General features: G+C 35.6%; 1 protein-coding gene and 1 long non-coding RNA gene across 2 annotated transcripts in view; one reads left to right on the top strand and one right to left on the bottom strand.

Annotated features, from left to right (window-relative positions):
• Positions 1–10,000, bottom strand: part of LOC141333833 (uncharacterized) — a 376,082-nt gene that overhangs the window by 258,857 nt on the left and 107,225 nt on the right. The gene's annotated exons all lie outside the window — the stretch shown is intronic.
• Positions 4,068–5,563, top strand: LOC141333904 (uncharacterized). The gene is made up of 3 exons (XR_012355440.1): positions 4,068–4,251; positions 4,886–4,974; positions 5,224–5,563. It is a non-coding gene; the product is annotated as an uncharacterized lncRNA (long non-coding RNA).

Genomic DNA, 10,000 nt, shown 5'->3' with positions numbered 1-10,000 from the left:
GTCATGCTAAAATAATGCTAAAATCATGCTAGCGACTTGCTAGTCATGCTAAAATAATGCTAAAATCATGCTAGCGACTTGCTAGTCATGCTAAAATCATGCTAGCGACTTGCTAGTCGTGCTAAAATCATGCTAGCGACTTGGTAGTCATGCTAGAATAATGCTAGCGACTTGCTAGTCGTGCTAAAATAATGGTAAAATCATGCTAGCGACTTGCTAGTCTTGCTAAAATAATGCTAGTGACTTGCTAGTCATGCTAATATCATGCTAACGACTTGCTAGTCATGCTAGAATAATGCTAGCGACTTTGCTAGTCATGCTGAAATAATGCTAAAATCATGCTAGCGACTTGCTAGTCATGCTAAAATCATGCTAGCGAATTGGTAGTCATGCTAAAATCATGCTAGTGACTTGCTAGTCATGCTAAAATCATGCTAGCGACTTGCTAGTCTTGCTAAAATTATGCTAGCGACTTGCTAGTCATGCTAAAATCATGCTAGCGACTTGCTAGTCATGCTAGAATCATGCTAGTGACTTTGCTAGTCATGCTAAAATAATGTTAAAATCATGCTAGCGACTTGCTAGTCGTGCTAAAATCATGTTAGCGACTTGCTAGTCATGCTAAAATAATGCTAAAATCATGCTAGCGACTTGCTAGTCTTGCTAAAATCATGTTAGCGACTTGCTAGTCTTGCTAAAATCATGTTAGCGACTTGCTAGTCATGCTAAAATAATGTTAAAATCATGCTAGCGACTTGCTAGTCGTGCTAAAATCATGTTAGCGACTTGCTAGTCATGCTAAAATAATGCTAAAATCATGCTAGCGACTTGCTAGTCTTGCTAAAATCATGTTAGCGACTTGCTAGTCTTGCTAAAATCATGTTAGCGACTTGCTAGTCATGCTAAAATAATGCTAAAATCATGCTAGCGACTTGCTAGTTGTGCTAAAATCATGCTAGCGACTTGCTAGTCGTGCTAAAATCATGCTAGCGACTTGCTAGTGGTGCTAAAATCATGCTAGCGACTTGCTAGTCATGCTAAAAATCATGTTAACAACTTGCTAGTCTTGCTTAAATAATGCTAGCAACCGCATAGCAACACCTTAGCAACCACCCTGGGTACCTTAGCAACCGCATAGCAACACCTTAGCATCTATTCACATTCAAACTATTTATATCTTCTAACTATTTATATCTATAAATCTATCTATCTATTTTCAAACTATTTATATCTATCTAGCCTATCTATCTTCAAACTTTATTAATCAAACTAAAACTATTTCAAACTGAAAACCTTTAAACTTTCTTTAAACTAAAAGCTTTTAAAACTACTTAAAACTTACTGGCTAGGCTTTCTCAAGCCAACTTAAAGTTTGCTAACAAACTTTTTATCTAGTTTCACAATGAACCTCCAAATTTAGGTAAAAATAACAAAGTATTTTTAAATATGTGTTTAATAGCATCTTTTTACCAAGTAGCCTATTATTAATGAAGTATTGATATCAATATTGCTACTGGTGTCTCTATTAAATGAATTTTCTCTCAGTTTTACATATTAATTATGTCCATTCAACATTTTAGTAGAATTGATAGCCCAACATTTAGTAGGCTCTGAAATATACAACAGCTTTTAATTTAGGTGATTTTAAAACAATCTTCACATAAACTATAAATTGTATATGCATAAAATATACAGATTATTATTGTCATATACTGGTTATAATCGTTATTTTATGTTTTTAATTTGACATAAGTGTTTGTTTACCACAAAGTATATTTTTGCCATCAAGATAACATTCAAATTGGATCATAAGAGCTTTAAAGTGCTTAAAATGGTTGTGCAAAATGCTTGAAAGTCATTGAAAAGTGCTTGAATTTCTCTCTCAAAAGGTTGTACAAACCCTGAAATCAATACTGTAATAACATTCGACTTTGCTTAAGTTGGTGTGACTTCTGGTTGTCTGACATAGCCTACATCAGCGCTGTTAATAACAGAATTCTGAGCAGAATTTGAATGATTCTCACTGATCTTTCAGCAACCTTAATTCATTCTGGGCGAAATCAAACACTTTTCACTGGATCTCGCAGCACTGTGCAGTAACAGTGTCGCGAAATCAACTTTGGTTCCCGAGGCTGTTCTGAGTTTGTACAAGTGTGTTTGTGTTGCGGTCCGAGCTGATAAACGGTCCGCGCTGCGCAGCTCAAACGTGGCGCGCTTTGGTTTCTCTTTCGCTTCGTTTGCCGTTTTAATGTTTCTCATATGAAACAGAAATAGCAGCGCTTATGAGTTGAATAACGCGGTGGTCGCGCCATTGCGACCGCTCACAAAATTTAGTCGCACCGGCAGAAAAAATGCGACCATTTGGTCGCAGTCTGGAGCCCTACAAGCGCTTGTCAAATCTGCCGTCTATTGATGTTGCGATCTCCGGTAGATTGTTGTTGTTCTTGGCTCTCTTGCTTTTCTTTTTTGGCTGGCCCGCCGCCTAGTGGACAAACTAATTAGTGCAAAAACCATTCAAGCCACCTGCTGCTCCCTCGGGCCGGACGAAGATGATTGGCGGGCCGCATTGGGCCCGCGGGCCGCCAATTGAATAGCCCTGGTCTAAATGTTCTAATGTTGATCCAGGACCATCATAATCATTTCAGTACAGTCTAAATTTTCTAATGTTGATCCAGGACCATCATAATCATTTCAGTACAGTAAATGTTCTAATGTTGATCCAGGACCATCATAATCATTTCAGTACAGTAAATGTTCTAATGTTGATCCAGGACCATCATAATCATTTCAGTACAGTAAATGTTCTAATGTTGATCCAGGACCATCATAATCATTTCAGTACAGTAAATGTTCTAATGTTGATCCAGGACCATCATAATCATTTCAGTACAGTAAATGTTCTAATGTTGATCCAGGACCATCATAATCATTTCAGTACAGTAAATTTTCTAATGTTGATCCAGGACCATCATAATCATTTCAGTACAGTCTAAATTTACTAATGTTGATCCAGGACCATCATAATCATTTCAGTACAGTCTAAATGTTCTAATGTTGATCCAGGACCATCATAATCATTTCAGTACAGTCTAAATTTTCTAATGTTGATCCAGGACCATCATAATCATTTCAGATTTACTAATGTTGATCCAGGACCATCATAATCATTTCAGTACAGTCTAAATTTTCTAATGTTGATCCTGGACCATCATAATCATTTCAGCGCAGCAATTTTTAAGGGAACTATAGCGCTTGTTGGTATATTTGTATCTTAACCTGAATTTATTTATATTTACAGAATTGCTTTTTTTAATGAACACTGTTTGATTGATCATGACTGGTAAGTGTTTACATTCATTGTTTAATAAACATGTACATACCCTTTAGAAGTTTTATACTGTATTTGGTATTTCTAAAAATAATAATTCCATTCATCCATCCTTCCTTCTTTCCCTCCTTCCTTCCTTTTAAACACAGATCTCCAATGGGATTCTTTAGTGGGCTGTATTGGGCCATATAGCCTTTCCGCTGCCCATTTAAAATCATTGTACGAGCCTGGATACATACCAGATGTGGTAAGTTAATAATGCATTATTAATGGTAGATTCATTTTAGAATGTTATGCTTTTTGTTTTGTTCTGTTTTTTAAACCTGGGTTCTAATTATAAGTATTGTTAATAGGTAATTGATGCCCTCATGTCAATTATCTGCAAGGTATGAAATATATTACTTGTTATGAACCATTGTAATAATATTTTTTGGCACTATAAAGCCATTCTTTTTCTCATTAAGAAATTTGAGGATGTGTACAGTGTTTGCACGCAATCGATGACCAAGATTCTGGCGGGATCACAGAGAGTCAAAAGCCAGTACTTTTGCAAGGTGCTGTAAATATTTTGTATACATACCCAATATTAGACATTTAAAAAATAAAGCTGTGACAGTAGCAATGCCAAATGGAACTCTGGAAACAAGTGTCATTTCCAGTGGATTTTTGAATATAGGTCTTCTTTTGGTTGAGCCAATGTAGCATATGATAAGGATATGTTTCCAGATAAAAATATAACTTTAATACCTACAATTCATTATAAATAATACATAGAAAATACATTATGTTAAAAGAAGTACACATGATATTCCATATAATTAGATTTTATTAATCATTCTGTTTTTTTCCAGAAAAACATACTTAAATGCTACAGTAAAATTATTGGAGCCCACCTGGTAAATGGAAATCACTGGACACTTTTTGTGAGTAGGCCAAATCATAACATACTAGACTAAATGCAATAACTGACCATTTATGTTTTGTCCTGCAAGATATTTTGCTGCAGAGAACAAAATATAGTGAAAACAATTTAACAAAGGCATTAGTTCACTATTAAGAGATTTAAGTTTAGTAATACATATTTGACAACTTGTCATTTGACAGTTCTGACAATGTAAGTTGATGAATAATGAAAAAAAATCTAATTGGTTCTAAACATTCATGTTTAAAATTATTCAACCCCCAAATGTCAAATTTGGTGCAGATTTTTTTATTCTTTAAAAACCTTCTGTCACCTCTCTCTTCTACTTTCTAAAGTAATAAAACTTTTGTGAGAGCTCATATATGCTACTCAAACTTCAGCACAGGCATGGGCTAACTGAATGTATGTGTAACAGCTCAAGTTAATTCTGTTTTCAATAGAATTTCTAAAGTTTTGTGTTTTAATACAGTTTTGTTTCCCACCATAAAAATAAGTGACTAAAAACAGCAATGTTAAATAAAAACTGTATTGCAGTCTCTGGGAGGTTGAATAATGTTAAACTGTAAATAAATAAAACATTTAAGAATTAATAATGAGATGACTTAATGTCCTAATTGTCTGTTCTTATTTTGTAGTTCTGTGACACAAAAAAACAAGCAATCACATACATGGATCCATTTGGTGAAGAAGAGGAAAAGAAAAATGACATTCTGAAAAACTGGAGGTAGTAAATTTACAATTGGGGAGAAAATGTTAATAATATGCCTTCGTTTGTTAGTAGATCCTTGCCTTAATGTATGTAATTGTAAAAGTGTGTTTATGGCTCAGAACTACACTACAAAATTATAGTGTTTTTTGTTTATTTGTGGAATGTTGCCTACCATAATTGACCTAGCATATGGCAAAAGAACATATTAGAACTACAATTATAATGTATACCTAATAACTATAATAAAATAGTTTTATTTTTCAGTTCTTTTGCCACAGCTAAGGGGTGCACCTATAAATGGACATGGACTGATGTGCCCCATCCACGGCAGGAGGACGGACATTCATGTGGTGTCCATGTGTTAATGGTAGCCTTGTTTTTTCCCCTCTATTTTATTTCATTTTTATATTGTGTTTGCAGAGGTTAGTTTAAAACAAATGTTAAAAGTTTTTTTCCACCAAAAAATGTCCAGTGTTGGTCATTTCCCATCCTCATTTTGGGAGGCAGTCATGGCCTAATGGTTAGAGAGTCGGACTTGTAACAAAAAGGTCTGGCAACGATTGTTGGGGGGGTTGAGTGAAAAACCAGCGCTCTTCTCCACCCTCAATACCACGACTGAGGTGAGACCCCTGAGCAAGGGAACCCACTACACAAAACCCACTACTGTGTGTGTGTGTGTGTGTGTGTGCACTTGGATGGGTTAAATGCAGAGCACAAATTCCAAGTATGGGTCACCATACTTGGCCACACGTCACGTCATTTTCACTCTGTGAAAAAAAAAAAACGGACGTAAAAGAGACATTATGTCTTGTAGAAATTAAAGTAAATGGCACTGCTGTGATTGGCTAACTTCATTGCACCATAGTCACTCACGCCCTCCTTTACAGCATGTCATGTTTAGATATTCAAGATGGCAAGCAGTGTGATAGAGTTGTATATGTTTGAGCCTGAGGCAGAGGAAACTGAAACATCACAAAACAATGATTGCAACAGTTTGTTTTAGCATAGCAATTGCTGTGCTTGCTTAATTTTTTGTGCCACAGTAGACCTTCTGTTGGCTCGAACCAGATTGGATTTTCTTTTTTGGTCTCATACATTGATGGCACTTTGTCCCTCCTCGGGCCACTATTGGTAAATTCTTACCACTACTGACCGGGACAAACCCAGAAGCCTTGTTGTTTTAGAGATACTTTGACCTAGTCGCCTTGCCAAACCAACGTGACCCTTGTCAAAGTTGCTCAGATCTTTATTTCTGCCCATTTCTCCTGCATTCAACACATTGATTTTAAGAACTGATTGTTTGCTTACCATCTAATCTACCCAGACCATAATACAGTATGTGGCCTTTTTAGATGATCAACAGTATTCACTTAACTTGACTGACTAATCATAATGTAAATATCAAATTGTATGTGTAAATGTCAAAAACATTTTGATTCTCCATTTCATGACCACTTCAAAAATCACACTTAATTTATATTTTAGTTTGCTCAGGCCCTGCTTGACGGCAAAACTTTGGTGGAGGGATATACCTCAGCGGAGATACCCCAACTGAGGGCACAATTCTGCCACACTCTGTTTAGCTCTTTAGGTACTTGTATATAAAATATACAATTGTATAATTATACTTGTCTTAAATGAAATTACTAATTGTTTTTCCCCTTGCAGATAGAGCTATGAAGTGCACAGTGTGCTGGGGTGTCCTAATGAAAGACAAGGTAATTAGAAGTATACATTTGATGTTGTAATAAGTTGCAGAAACCCAACCATTGTTTAATTTTAGGTGTGCTGTCCCAAATGTGGTGTGCACAGTCATTTGAGATGCCAGCGAACACCTTGTGTCATCTGTGTGATCTGCAATCGTAAGTCATTTTAATTCCAAGAAGCAGCAGGTCTGTATTATTTCGGAACTGGAACGAATATTGTATGTAGTATATCCCAGTACAGTGTCATATAGTTTAGTATGATGTTTTCTGTATTTTTTTTTCTCCGTTAAATTATTTTTCCATTATTGATATGAAAGCTTTAAATAGCAGGTGGAGAAGGAAATGGTATGTTTCAACATCTACAAAATCAAGAAAGTAAGCATACAGAGGAAAGCACAAGACAAACTCCAGATGATAAGGATCAACAGGGAGGAGAGAACAGGGAAACTTGTAAAACAGACAAAGTGGAAGTAAAAAAAAGACCAATCAAAGGGTAAAAAACGCAAGGCAAGTGATGCATCAAATAGGAAAGAATTGCAAGACTGCAAGGAGGAAAGACAGCGACAAAGTTTTGACACAGACAGTGATATGGGTCATGAAAGTGAGGAACTAGAGGCAAGTGACAGTGCAGGATGTTCACTGAATAACCCCACAGAGGACATTAAGGGCATTAAAGTTTTTGGACGCTTAGCCCTCACTGGCCAGAAAAAGACCCAGTATATTGTCACAGAAGAAGAAATTCAGCGCAGAATAAAAGGAGAGAACATGTCCTCTAATGTTTTTAGAGATCTGCTAGGAGTAAGTTTACAATAACTTTGATAAAATGGTTACTTTAAGATTAATGTTTTATATATATGTTTTACTATTCATTTATCTTTTTACTGTTCTAATTCACTGTTCATTCTTCTTAAGGGCCGCAAGAAAAATTTGCCTGAATTAGTCCTCAACCTTCCTAAGAAAATGAAGACTAAGACAAGCATTTTTAGTGCTTTAACAGAGGGGGAGGCTTCAGACCTAGCAACTGGTCTAACCAAAAGCCTATGTCAAAATGTCAGTCCAGAATTAGTACGCAAGGACATAAGTGACCAGAGTGCAGAAGTGACCAGGTATAGTATTTATAGTATTTGCTTAAAACCCAAAAATGAAAATTGTCAGCATGTACTCTCCCACAAGTTGTTCTGAACCTGTATGAAATTCTGTCTTCTGTTAAACATACAAGATGATATTTTAAAAACTGTTGTTGGTCTTTACTGACTTCCATTTTAGTTACCAACATTCTTCAAATTATATTCTTTTGTGTTTAACAGAGGAAAGAAACAGGTTTGGAAAAACTTGACAGAGATAAGTGATGTCAAATTTTCAATTTTTGGGTGAACTATTGCTTTAATGCACAGCTATGTATGTTGCTACTGATGTTGGCTGTTTTCATTTTTTCTTCATTAAAGGACAACTCTCACTAGTGTACGTGCCAACTTGCAATCAGGCCTAGATGCTGCATCACCCTTCAGATTGTTAACCCACACATTTGGTCCACAGGCAGTTGATGGAGTGTTAGGTTTCATCATAGAGAGTTTAAAATGAAATGCAGTAAGTGAACATGCTTTTACCGCTAGCAGCACCAAACCTTTTGTGAATGTTCAGGTTAAATCAGAAATTATTGTTTTCAGTTTTATCTCTACAGATTATATTTTACTTATAGTTAATCTTCAGCATTCTCGATTGAGAAAAAAATTATATATTACGTGGGTCAACAAGATCCTGTTTGTCTAAAATGCTCTTGTTAATTTTATAAAAACATGCTCAGTGAATTTTTTTTATTTATAATTTTTTTTTACTTCTGTAAAATGTGACATAATTAAAAATGTTTATTAAACAAGTGAAGTGTTTTTTTCTTTTGAACCTTAACACAACTGTACTACTGTAAATGTTTAGAAATTGTGATAGTCTATCCACATTTCAAAGGTATTTGTAATAATTCATCTGACATATGTAAAATATAAAATGTATGACAATTGCATTTTTCAAAAAACATATATGAAAAATTCTTTAAAAATAGTATTGTTTAGAAATTAACATCCAGTTCACCAAAAGACATTTGACAGAACTAAAATCAGCTCAACTTGATCACACATTTTCCAACAAACTCAGTCTATTTGTGGTCTTTGGATTTTCTTGTTTTTGTTCTTCTTTTGAACCCTTCTGAATTTGTGTCAGAAATGCAGATTTTCCTTGATGCTGATAGTTTTTCAGTCTTTTTGCTGTGTTTCGGATTGAGTGGGAAGAGTGGCCGTATCTTCCTTGAAGTGTCATTGGTACAGAGCCTTTTTGACAGAAGACTTCTGTCTTCTTGTTGCACGTTAACGTAAAGATCATTTATTTGCCTCTTGATGTTCTCTGGAACAGTCTGCCATGTCTTGACTCTTTCAAGCACATCTTCTAGTTTCTGGAAGTCTGAACTGTAGTCTTGTTGCATGAAATCCAAATCAGCAGTGTCAGTTTGATTGACAGAACAGGACCTTTTTTCATTAATGGTCACACCAAACAGCTGTTGTGCTAAAATAAGGCAGGGACAAATTTCATGGTATGAGAAGGTGCAACAGGTACAAGAAAAAGTTTTCAAAGATGCATGGTATGGTCCTCTCACAAAGGCTTTCCACACTGATTTCCATTTTTATGTCACAACAGACACTAAAGCGACCTTTGTCATGTAAAGCTCTTGCGTGAGCTTCTAGCTGAAGAGCAAGTTCAGGGAATGAATCATTATCCTTATCTTTGACTACATCTAGCAATACCAAATGTTTGCACAATTGACCTCTCAAACCAACAGGGCAACTGCAGAAGCACTCTGCAGGGCAGGTCCTGTAGGAAAGTGAAGGGTCTTGTTCGGATGGTACATTGTACATGTATATTTCTGATGATTCTCTTGTAATGTTGTTAGACCACCCTTTTTCTACCATTCCTGATGCTTTGTTAAATGTTTCCTCCAACTTCATGGCAACAGAGTTTGGCATTCTTCCAGCTGACTGCAAGTGTTTTATCACCTGAAAGTAAGTCTCCGTCTTGCAAAGGAGGACATCAAGCAAGTCATCCAGTCGTCAATTTCTTATTCCAGATAAGAATTGGGATTTCAGTCGATGGAAAAATCTAAATAAAAAAGAAAAATAGTATTAAAACAAATGTATTCTGTAATAATGGGGGAAAAGAGACAATGACTGGATGTTATAAAGGCTTCTGCATTATATGGAGAAAAAAAAAAAAAAACTTTTATTAGTTGAATTCATGAAAGTAATTCCTATGCAATTTGTTACATTTTTATGTGTAGCTTTTTACTGTAG

Source organism: Garra rufa, chromosome 4 (genome assembly GCF_049309525.1).
Source record: "Garra rufa chromosome 4, GarRuf1.0, whole genome shotgun sequence".
Lineage (NCBI taxonomy): Eukaryota > Metazoa > Chordata > Actinopteri > Cypriniformes > Cyprinidae > Garra > Garra rufa.
Note: the sequence above shows the minus strand (reverse complement) of the source record. Positions and strands in the feature narration are given on the sequence as shown.